The sequence below is a fragment of the Drosophila innubila genome (genome assembly GCF_004354385.1).
Source record: "Drosophila innubila isolate TH190305 chromosome 3L unlocalized genomic scaffold, UK_Dinn_1.0 0_D_3L, whole genome shotgun sequence".
Classification (NCBI taxonomy): domain Eukaryota; kingdom Metazoa; phylum Arthropoda; class Insecta; order Diptera; family Drosophilidae; genus Drosophila; species Drosophila innubila.
In genome coordinates this window covers 15016985-15029833 of record NW_022995376.1, presented here as the reverse complement: position 1 = coordinate 15029833, position 12849 = coordinate 15016985, and the positions used below count along the sequence as shown (strand labels likewise).

Sequence of the window (12849 nt, the reverse complement as noted above, 5' to 3'; positions counted from 1 at the left end):
ACAGTGTAGCCAATAAATGTGTGTGTTTGCAGGCCATGTATTGCTAATAAGCTTATGTCAGCGTTAAAAGTGACTCATCAGGCCGAAATGGGGCTATTTGTCAGTTAATAGGCAATTCGCATAAGAATAATTGCATCCTTGGCAAGAGTCCTTTGCGTACAAATCCTTGGCTAAATATGTGCCATAAAGCACATGTATGATGATGGTGGAAGGGGGAATGATTGACGGGTTGGTTTACTTAATGTTCTTTTTATATATTTTACAGCATTTAAATTGCTTGAGGCTAATTTGGAAATCGCTGACACAACGTCGGATGCCCTCGTAAAACTTCTATGCAATTATTGGGAAAAGAAAAAAGTTGGGAATGGGAATGGGAATGGGAATGAAGAAAGGAAAACAAAATAGAATCAAAATAAAATATCTAACAAAAACAAAAGTCAATAAAAGTTTTAAGTAATTTTTGCCTATTTTAAATAAATGAACGAGAGTTCTTCACACGCATGCCAAGGTCTCAATTACGAGGGGACCGGGGAAGAGGGTGGTACAAGGGAGTTTAATGGAGGGTGGAAAGAGGATAGTACGGGAGAGGAGACTCTTTTTAAATGAGCCATGCCGCAGGGGAACAATTAAAAAACGTAACGTGATCAAAATTTGGAATTTCTTTTGAAGGTCCTTGAAAGTCGTTTTCGCTATGAAATTAGACAATGTGCCAGAGAGAGGGAAAGAGTGCCCCGGATAAAAAGACGCTCGCAAAAGTCATAAAATGTGAAAAACTGCGCCCAAGTTCGTAAAATTTTAATGAGTTTCTCAGCGTTTGGTTACTCCGCTTCGGCCTTTTTACTGCTCAATTGACGCCAAAAGAGGAAAAATCTTAATATAAATTTATATAAGAATTAAAATGTTGAACAACAAAGAAATAAATTCGTTTACAAATTAAGACAAAAATTCCGGCATTTTTTCAACGAAAATCCTGGCACGTAAGGAGTGAAAGATTTGCTGTTAAATCTGAAAATATAATTTATCTTGAGTAAAAGCTTTTTAGAATTTTGTAAGAAGTCTGTAGACGGGCATAAGTAAACAAAAAAACTTAATACAGCATGAAAATAATTTTATTTTCTGAATATTTGGTGCTATATAAACGAACTTACCTTACTTCTACAATTTAGATTGTAAAGTTTTTACTATGTTGTTTTGCTGTGTGCTTTTATAAATATTGTGACTTTTATACTCCGCACTCTTATTATTAGAAATCCCAAATACACAGAGGGCAATTTATTCTAGTAATGAGGATTATATGATAACTATACGAAGGTGGTCAAGGAAACTGCACTACAGGTAACCACCAACAAGTGGAACTGAAATGAGTATAAATTGGGAGAGGGCCCTCATCAAATGTCAAGTGCATAATTGCCAACTAAAAAGTGTTTCGTGTGTCCATCTTTTCCGACAAAGGGGCCAAAATAGAAGTCAAACAACTCAAAACAACAAACGACAGGTCAAAAGGTAAGGGTACCGCCCGTTGTGCCCAGGGAGAGGATTTGGGGTTGGGGTTTGATCCTAACTCACATACGTACACACACACACACACACAACGTAAACTTTATGGCTAACAGATACTGGAAATTGGAGCGGGAAAGGGGGAAGAGAAAGTGGCACTGGACAGGCAAATAGAGCAAAGCGAACAAATGAGCAACAACAAAATGGCCAAATGGCCAAAAGACAAAAGGTTAATTACAACAACGACACAACGAAAACAACAATCATAAAATGATCAAATTAATAAAGAGCTGCAGACAATCAAAAAAGAAAAAACAAACGAGGGCGATTGTGAGAGAGAGGTAAAATACAGATACACTCAAAGAAACAATTATAGGTGAAAACTTAAGTAAAAAAAATATATTAAATAAATACACATATATTTATTTTATTATAATTTAACAAATTTCTCCAAGTGTGAAATATTTAAATGTATGGCATAGTTAATAAGACAAAGTAAAAGTATTTCTCTCAGTGTAGAGGCTGTGGAGAGGGTAGTTGGTAAAAGTGTTTGGGAAAATCGCATAGGAAAATTACAAAACACAAATGGAAACAAATGTGCACACGCAGAGGTGAAGTGGAAAAGAGGCGGGGGATGGGAAGGGGAAATGGAAATGGAAGCAAACATAAATTTAATTTATTTGCGTGTAATAAACCACAAAACAAAACTCATGAGTCTCGATTGCCCATTCCCTCCCCTTTCACCTCCGCTCCCCTTTCAACCAACAAACACTCGACCCCGTCCTGCTTGCCACACAAAGCGACAGCCACAATTTTTGGCCAGCTGCGTTGCCCTTCCCCTGTCCCTTGTCCCTTGTTCCTGGCCGTGCTATTGCCGTCTTATTGCCACCGACACTCGAGGCGAAAACCTGGAAAATGCGAATGGGTGGAAAGAGAACAAAATGATTATTATTAATAACAAAAACAACATTTGATTGTGAAAATTAAAAAGATGATTTCTCACACGCGCTGCTGACGTTGCCAACGTCATTCCCATCATTCTCGTTCTCATCAGTCTCATTCCTATTATCATCATCATCGTTTTCATCATTGTTATAATCATCATTATTATCATCACAACGTTTGCTCAAAGCAAGAAACGCGAGAGAAGCAACACTAATGGGAATAAGCATAGAACTCAGATGGAAATGGAAATGGAAATGGAGATGACGAGGATGAGGACGATGACGATGGAGATGACGCTGGGTAAGCAAACTGGCAATTGACGATTGATGCTGACGTGGCACAGTGGGCAAATTTGGCAACAAAATTTGCACAAATAATGCAAAAAAGAATGAAAAATTTAGATGTTTTTAACTTTGAAATTTTCAAGAAAACGAAAAATTATCTTGATTATAAATCTGTTTACTAAAGCGAACTAGTTATAAGATAGTATAATATTAGAATAATAGCCTATTTCCACGACAGCACATTTGGCTCATTCGACGCCATTTTCATCATTTGGCCGAAATGTGGACTTCATTTCAGTACAAAATCCGAATGATCATTTTGGCTCATTCATAATAAATGAGACGATTTTTTGTCATTCGACCCTGTGAATTTCAGTATTTTTTTATCGAACACGCGATGTTTATATAATCGAATGACAGTGTTAACAAATTTTACATAAGTTTTTTTATATATTTTTTCCGTAAGTTAATGCTAGGAATTTCCCTGATAACATTCAAATGAAATGTATTATTTCAAATGAGAAGCAAGGTAAAATTAAGAATTTATTAGGTAATTGCTCAACACTTACACACACACACACACACACACACACACAACAATCGTGTAATTTGCAACAATGGTCATTTCACTGGCAACATTTCGATGCCACATTTCAGTTAAATGTTCAACACATTCCGCAACTAAAACCAATTACGAATGAAGCCAAGAAGCAGCTAGATATAGGCGGCTTTAACTGCAACAATAGTATATATATATATATATATATGTATATACATATATATGGTATGTATCTATAACTATAATTTGCAGCTTTGACCCATGGTAACGTGGCTGGTGGCAAGTTGTTTGTGCAGCCGCCGTTGCATGTTGACAGATAAACAAAAACAACATTTCGGAATGAATAGGGAAACCAACAACCGACAACCGACAACCGGGAGCAGTACCAACAGCAACCCGGTGAGCACCCTATTAATGCTTATTACACAGCCTCCCCGCATCCCTCGTTCCACTCTCCACCCTCCACCTTCCACTTTCCACATCAAGCTGCATCCCGTACTCCTTGTGTCTGGTGTCCTTTAAGCGCAGCGAGTGCGCGTGATTGCGTGCTACTACAGTGAACTCTCAACATAATGCCAACTCATACTCGCTCTCTCTCTCTCTCTCTCTCTCTCTCTCTCTCTCACTCTGCAGTTGCTCCTTCAAGTGTTGAGCGTGTTGAGCGAATCCTTGTTTACCGTTGTTGCAATTGTTTTTGCCTTCATTATTATCGTTGTTCTTGTTGTTGTTGCTGTTGTTGTTGAATATTACATGGCCAGCGTTGCCATATCCTTCGTGTTGTGTCCTTCGTCCTTCTTGGCAGCTTGTTAAGCGCTCAAGTGCTGTGGCAAATTCGTTTTGAACTCCACTCCAAGCGCTCGTCCAGCCACGCAGCTACCTCGACAAGAGCTGCAACCCCCTTCCCACTCCTCCCCCCTCCCCTCCCCCCTCACCCTCTCTCCTTCCACCCCACAAGGCGACGACCTATGGCGCTTTCAAGCACTCAAGAATCTTACAAAAACAGAACGCAGTGCAGCCAAAACAAGTACGAGGACCCGCAGAATTGTGGAAATGGCAATGTAATTTGTTCTTCAGTTCATCTACAAAAGCTTCTCTCTCTTACCTTCATCTCCCCCTCCCTCTCACCTCATGCATTTTACCACTTTCCGTCTCTTTTCATTTCGGTTTTGGTGTTTTTCTCCTGGGGATTACAATTACATTAAATGTATACTTATATGGCAAAGTCTGCATAATACTCGACTTGAAGAGTCTGAGTTTCCACTTTCTATTCACAAATATGAATTACTCGTATACGAATGAGTATGTCGAGAGTTTCAAAAAGCTCTTAACTCTCTTGACAGATAATCAACAAAATGAAACTAGAGAACTATTTAAAAAAAATTGTTGAGTCTTAAAATTGGCAAGAGCGCAATTAAAAATAAATTTTCAAATGCGATGTGAAGTATCATCTATAGTTCAAATTGCGATAAAAACGTTATAGAGATAGTTCAAAATTCATTTATATCAGCGGTACCGGTAAGTCAAAACTGGATCAATAGAATATAATAGTACTAAAAAAAAATATTAAGAGCAAATTGCTGAAAACATTTTTAGTTCCTTGTTAGTGTTCACCTACTGCAAATGAAAGGGAAAACATTTTCAATTAAGAAACTGTATGCAGAAGAAAGAGGGAAGTGGAAAGAGGGGAATAAGAGAGAGAGAGAGAGAAATGAAGAGCAAGTAAAAGCCAAGTTTGTTACCTAATTAGCAGAGGTCACACAACCCGCTGACTTCGAGGCAATTAAATGCAAAGATGGAGTGCGATTCTCAGAAGCTGTCGACCATTTAATTTCCACGAAGCTGGACACAAAGTGGGCAAAAGGGCGAGGGCGGTAACAAAATCGAGGGCGGGGCAGAGTGGTAAATTAAATAAGACTAATGCTCACCAACTGTCAAGTGCAGTTAGACAAACACGGCAAAAAAAAAAGAACGAGAAAACACAAAAAAAAACAACACACACCCAGGCACGACACAACACAAACAACAACAACAACAACAACACATGCGACACTTGACGCTAAAAGTAAACTCTGGCGACGCCATTAGGCGCAACTTGGCCTGCAGCAACGAACACCTAACCTCCATTTCCCCCAACCATCAGACAAAAGCAAGACAAAAACAACCACAACAACAACAACAACAGCAGAGCCAAACAACATTGAACATATTCGACAAACATGTCACACATTCATATGGACAACACTCAACGCCCCCGCAACACCGCTCCGCACAGTGGCACAAATTATTTGTATATGTGTTTGGAAAAATATTTCATATAAAACTTAATCGCTTGATACTTGTAAAAAAATTATCTTAAGTTATTGAAAAATAATGCAGTATTCGGTTGATTATCGAACTAAAACGGTTCTAACTAAAACTTAATTACATTAGTAGCTGGAGGATATTTTAAAAAATGTGTCGGAATGGCTTAAATTGAGATCCCGTCCATAGAACAGCCGTTACTTATTTTACTGTATGTTAAAGCATATTATAGAAAATACTACGTAAAAAAACTACTGCATACTTTTGGGCGCTTATATTGGCTTAATTTTTAATAACTTTGGTTAGCTATTACTGCCGTTCTACTTGTCCGAACTAGCTAGGGTTAAGTGGAATAATAGATAATACTCATAAATAGCTTTAATAACCAAAAACTTATTATTATATAGTCACGAATTGCTGTAAAAAATGCGGGCAAAAAAAATAATATTTGTACCACTGTGCGGCACTTGACACCGTGGCTCTGCCTCCAAATGGGACCTAGCAACAGCGTCAACTTGTAGTACCGCTAACGTGTCGGAGGTACCGCTCTTCCCCTTCCCCTTCCCCTTCCTTGCCGTTCAATCGAAATCGAACCATACTCTGCCGACGTCGCTGCCAACGCCGGCGTCGCCTTCATGCGGCCCTTCAATCAGCTGTCAAATGAAAATGTCAAAATATCAAAAGTGAAAAAGGCAAAAGTAAACTTAGGCCCGGTCTCGGTCCCGAGTTCGAGCCCATTATTGTGTTTCTTTAACGTTGCCAGCCTTTTAAGAGGTCGATGTTGTTGTTGTTGTTTGTACTTATGCACGATGTGTGTGTGTGTGTGTGTGTGTGTGTTGTGTATGGCATCGTTCGGTCGGTTGATTCGTTAGTTTCGTTAGTTCGTCATGCAATCAGTCAGTCATCCACTCGGTCCGTCAGTCCGTCAGACGAATCCAGTGTCTGTTGGTCGAACAACAACAACAACAACAAAAACAACAGCAGCAACAACATTGTGTTCTCCTCTAAGTGGCCCTAAAACACAACAAAAAAAAAAATAGAGAAGGAAAAACAACAAAAAAATATATCTAAAATAAAACTCAAAATGCATGCAGGCCGTAAAACCGAAAGAAAAGAAAAGAAAGAAAAGAATAAACAAAGAGAGACATATAAATAGCCAAAATGTAGAAATATATTGAATATAACAAGTTGAACAGTGGCGTTGGAAGAAGCCTTAGGAATATACATTTACAAATTATTATAAAAAAATATCGTATCTAAGAGCTCGCATATAAAAATTTCGACCATTTAACGCTTAGAATGTCTGAGATCAGTTGGTTTAACAGATTTCTATGTGTGCATAGGGTTAACTAAATTGAAGATATCCTTTCCAGGTAGAATATGATTCAGTTTTTGAGAAAGATTATAAAATATCTTTACCAAATCCTATTGTTACTCAATTCACAGCGTATTCTGTGCATTATAATCAGCTCAACTTGAAGTAATTCCAAATTGTAGTTAATTTTTGGGTCTTTATTTTCTCTATAGGTGAGTTGGCGTATAATATCGAAATTAAATTTGATTGTTTTTCAAACACGTCCAGCCCAAAAGTTAATCAAGCGAAAAGGCAAGAAAAAATGTCGTAGCAGCCAAAAGAAAAGATATAATAATATTGGAAACGAAAGTGAAAACTAGTTTTCCGTCTCTTATTTTAGGTGTGACAAGAGTCAAGCAGGGGTAAGACAATGACAAGGGGATGGAGCGGTGAACGGAGGGTCGGGGAAGAGGGCACTAAACAATTGGCAGTGGTTATGGACACGTTTGACATTTGACGTTTTGATTTTTTCTTTTTTTATTTTTTTTTTTTTTTGGTATTATTTTGAGGCTTCATTTGGCCCAGATCAAGTTTGGCATTGCCAAATGGATTGCCAGCAACAACAATAACAATATTTCAGAACCCAATTTTCGAGTAGCAGGAGTATCTTACGGATACACATAAGTTTCTATGGAGCGTGTAGAGCTTAGGCTCGATTCAACAACAGACTCGTTTCGCTTTATGGGGTTTCTGGCGTTGTTGCTTCCTTAATTCTGTACACCTTTTCTCTATGGCTTTTTACGATACCCTGTAATCAAGCGAAAGGTATATAAATGACTGAATGCTTTATGTGGATTAAGTTTAATCACGTTTCCCCTAAAACCATGTCATCTTTAGATCTTAGAATTCCAACATTACCAAATAATAAACAAAGGAGTTTTAGAGCACTCTGTGAATGCAAGCAGTGCATCTGTGAAATCCTTTTACTAGGTATCAACTAGTCGATCACTAAATATACTATAGCTCTCTTACTTGTCTCTTTTTGATTAGGCAGCGTCACAAATCAATAGCATTGAGAAACGCACGAATGAACCAACGCACCAGAGACCATAAAAAATGCTTCAATGTATCTGTATCTCTATGTGTGTGTGTGTGTGTGTGTGTGTGTGTGTGTGTCTGTGTGCCTGTGCCTTTGTAATGCCATTTATGGGCTGAACCATTGTATTACCAATATTTTTGGCTCTTGCTTTTTCTTCTTTCTTTATTTTTTTTTTATCACATACACCACTTGTTTTTATTTGTTTGTGTGTGTGTGCGTGTGTGTGGGTGTTGCTCGTGCGCTTAACGGGTTTTCATGGCTTTAACGGTTACTGCTCTTTTACGACTTTTATTATTATTATTAATGCATGTATTTTCCATTTTCGGCTCATGATCTATTGTTAACGCTAGCCGCAGAAACCGCCGAAATCCGAAATTGGTTTCCAAATTTTTTTTTTATATTCAACTTGAAATTTATGCACAACAATACAAAACGCTAATCAAATTTGTAGACAATTTCTTGGCGCCCATATCGAATGTCAACGATGTTATTTAAATTTATTCAGTTGGATTTTATATTTACCAATAAATATTTACATTCATGAACCCTTTGCTCAATCAGAAGTTCCAAGGAACTTTCAAATTAGCTACGATCTGTCAGCGCAAACTTATCTACTTAGTATTACTGTATGAACAGATTTAAAATCTATAATTTATTTTTAGCTTGACTTTCCAAAAGTTTAAAGATATTAACTTAATTTTAAATTTGTTGCGAAAAATTTATAATAATACATTTATGTAAAATGGAACTACGGAATCGGTCTTTCTCCAGAATATTGCAGTCCTTATTACAGCTGTCTCTCATACTGTTACTTATATTTTCGTTTAATAAATGTAGAATATTGTAATTAAATTTCGATTCGATTCTCACTTAACGTGCATCTGTCACTTTGGGTCATTTAATCACATTCAAAGTCGCCATTTTCCATTGCTTTTTACAATTTCCGTATTGGAAATTAATTTCTCTTATTTTCTGCTCCCTCCGGCCGTCAAATATTTAAATTTTTAAATCTGTTTAATGTGTTTACTCGACCAACAGGCGATGCAGAATTTTATTGAAAGGAGAAACAGCTAAATGACAAGGCGCAGGCAGAAGCCAAAACTCACGATGATGCTGAGAACTGAAAATGATGAACGAAAAAAGGAAATAGAGGTGGACCAAGAGGGGGGACACAAATTGCGGCAACTCATGGCGCAATCGTCAATTATGGGCCGACAAGAAATAATGGCAAAAAAAAGAAGGAAGCGACGAAAGCGGAAAAAATATTGTGTTCGATAATCAAACCAAAAATGTGCACAGCTTGAGTCAAAATAAGGCGAACAAAATGCCAAACAACAATGTCAGTGGAAAAAAGGGGCAGAAAACCAGGAAAAAATATGTGTATTGTGTATAGTACAGCGGCGACTTGCGGACTGACTGAGGGACAGGACTTTTAAGCAGCAGGATATGCGTACAATTTTTGGCAATTTGCCACCCGCCGCCGCACGCGTCTTGACGTCGCGTCGCTGCCCAGGCCGGGCCCATAATTAAATTACATACAACACACACAAACAAGCACGCGTATTCAGTTTGCTAGCACGTGTGTGTGTAAGAGAGAGAGGAAGAGAGAGAGAGAGAATGATTGTGTGTTTTGCTACCAAACGCCTGCTGACTTGCTTTTCTTTTCTTTTCTTTTCTTGATTTCAAGGCCTGTCTGTGTGTGTGCGTGCGTGTGTGTGTCCCGCACCCCTTCCATGTCAACTAAACCCCCCACTTTTCCCAAAAAACACATCCGGCAGCAGCGAATTGACGAACTGACGACGGCGAAAACTCGGAAAATGAATACGCCTTTTGCCTTGGCGCCGTGTGTACATAACTGTAAAATATGTAATCACCGAAATGTTGTTGTTTTTGTAATTTAAGTAATTACGTTTTTATTTGCAGCACATATGCTCGTGTGTGTGTGTGTGTGTAAGTACCCCAAAATGCTACAGGACCATTCAAAATGCATTTAACCCATTAAAAATACAATTTTTAATTTTTTTTTTGTGATTTTGAGCTATTCGAATTACTGAGAAAAAACCTGTATAACTAATTTATTTGATTTTTCAGTAATAACAGCTTAGTATTACTTGTATTTATGAAATAGATCAGAATGACCCAAAGTAATTTATCAAGAAATCTCTATATTTGTTCTGGGCGAGAAAATGTAAGATACGAAATTGAAATTTTAAATTATTGAGAAATTTATATAATAATACAGCTTAAAGATATGTCTATGAAGATAGTTGAGTAACAAATGCGCTTTATTTCTTGCCGATTTACCCTACTATTAAATAGTGTACTGGAAGCGATCCTAAGTAATTCAAACAAAAAACTAGGGTATTTTATTTCGAATTTAAAAATTTGAATAGTTTTGGAAGGAAGAAAAAAACCTCCAGCTAGGAAAATTTCACAGTAATTAATGAAGAAATGCTTAAATATTTAAAAATAATTTTATAACCGAAAGCTAAGACAACTGATTTAAGATAAAGATGATTTAAAAATTTAAGGAAATGAAAATTCGACTACTTTTATTTGCCGCAATATTTAATCAATTTAATAAAAAAAGAAAATGTTTATTAGCTATTCCCTCTATAGTTAAATTGACTTTAATCAGATGAAAGTAGAAAATTAGTTGCTCTACAAAATTCTAGATCTGTACATGAAATAAAATAACCCAAAGCACTCGAACTCGGCAGGGAGAATCGTCAAGGTTAAATCGGAGCCAGCTGAGTGGTTAATTGCATTTTGTAGCAGCTTGATATGAATTGTGACCTTGAATTCGAAATCAAAAGCATCGTCATCATCATCGTCATCGTGGACATCAAGCAGTGTCGGCGTCGAATCATCGGGCGACTGAGGACTCGCCTCGGATTACGAATGCGCGACGCGTGACTTCCAGTTAAGACCTAATTATGTCAGTTACTCATACGAGATTGTCGGCACGGGTAACGCAACTAAGCCAGGATAGGTAAGAGGACCCAAAGGATATATGTACATACAAATATACGAGTATATGTACTATATTTGGGAAGTGAGTGCGATGCGTGCCGGGCACGTTCGTCAGTCAGCCAAGGGATGTTGTGATGATGACGTTGACGATGTTGATGATGATGATGATGATGATGTTGATGACGCAAATTCACAAAGATTTGCAACCGACAAAATGAAAGGTGCAGCAGCCACACGTCGTTGTCGTCGTTGTTGTTGTTGTTGTCGTTGTCGTTCTTGTTGTTGTGGTTGTTGTCCTTCCTGCTTTCAATTGTTTGTCGCCCCTTTTTGAGGGTTGCTTGCCACCCATTGAACCCATGCGAGGCATTCATGCAGCCGGCTCGTCATTCATTTCGTTTAAACAGATTTTTCAGCTATTTTAATGATGCGATTTGTGCAACGGTTTCTCGGCTTCCCGTTTCTACTCGTAGAACAACCCCCAATGTGTGTGTCAGTCAGTCAGTCAGTGAGTCAGTGGGAGAGCTGTGCGGAGTTCAGCTGAGTTGAGGCAACCCACTCACCCAGTTACGAGTGTTAGTCCTTCTCTGCCTGCTGCCTGCTGCCTCCTTTCTACATTATTCCCTGCATGTCCTTTGCGCTCGCTTAGCAACAAGCGATAAAATTCGCCCTTTTTGCAATAGGTAAAATCATTTCGCTTTTCGCTCGGCATCTGGCGATGTGGTGAATGCACCCCCGTGCTCAGTTGATGCCACATCAACCCCCAAATGTGTCCTGCAGCTTATGGAAAATTCCATGCGTCCTACTCGTACATACTAGAGAGTACTCGTGAATATGAATCTATTCACCATGAGTATTCACTCAGTTAAATGAATTTTTGAGTTGTGCAAAGCTGTTTTAAACTAAATAAATCTACATTTCATTGGAATTTAACTGATATTCTAAAATTATTTATTGTAAACTGCGTCACAATTTTTAAAAGAATTAACTTTTCATTAGATGTTTAACAATCATTCAAATAAGCAATCGATCCAGTAGAAGTCAATTTATTATGTAAACAATCCACATAATTTGTAAACTGTACTGCAATTTATAAAAATAAACTTTTCATTGGAATTGCAACTGACTTTTCAATAATTATCCGTACCTTTTAAAGTAAAGCTGCTTTTCCAGCACGTAAATATTCCCTGTAAATCGAGCTATATATAATCTGTATTTCAATTGGACTGAATCAACTTTTCATCGGAATTCCAATTACCCTTCCAATTATTATCCGTTTCAGGTTAGCTGGCCGTCCAATAAGTAAGAATTCCTTGTAAGTCGATTTATATGTAATTCCTTGTTGCTGACATGTTTTTCTTTGGAATTTTTATCAGTTTTTCTCAGATGTTGTCATATCTTAGGTTAATTGAAGTCTTTTTCATAAGCAAATCGTTCCCTAGGGAGCCTTTTCTTAGCTCCTAGATACACCCCACAACCCTAGGCAGTCTTTCGTCTTTTTTTTTTTCTGATTATAAGTCGCTTCAGCTCCTTGGTGCGATTTCAGACTCGTCTCGTTTTTCATAATCATCTTAATAATTTCACAACTCATGTCTTTATTACATTTCGTTATTTTTTTCGCTCTTCATCCTGCAGCATTATAATGTTCTCTGCTCTCCATGGAATTTTTTAATTTAGACAGAGCAAAGTACCTCATACATTACGACAGAGTTGAGCAACTGAAAAGTATCTCATGCGTGAGCGTTGCAGCGCATTTTCTCCATTTTCATTTCCATATTCCTGCCTTCTGCTCCTCCTCCTCCTTCTGCTTCTGCTTCGTCCTCCACGCACCTTGCCCCTTTTTCTGCCTTAGAGGAATTGTGCGTGCGGAGTCTGGCGCTTTGAGTTGCCGCATTTCATC

At 37.9% G+C, this 12849-nt stretch overlaps 1 long non-coding RNA gene across 1 annotated transcript; it reads left to right on the top strand.

Moving 5' to 3' along the window:
• The first annotated feature begins 1256 nt into the window (after nt 1-1256).
• LOC117788093 lies at nt 1257-1725 on the top strand. The gene is made up of 2 exons (XR_004617722.1): nt 1257-1335; nt 1453-1725. It is a non-coding gene; the product is annotated as an uncharacterized LOC117788093 (long non-coding RNA).
• The last annotated feature ends 11124 nt before the right edge of the window (nt 1726-12849 follow it).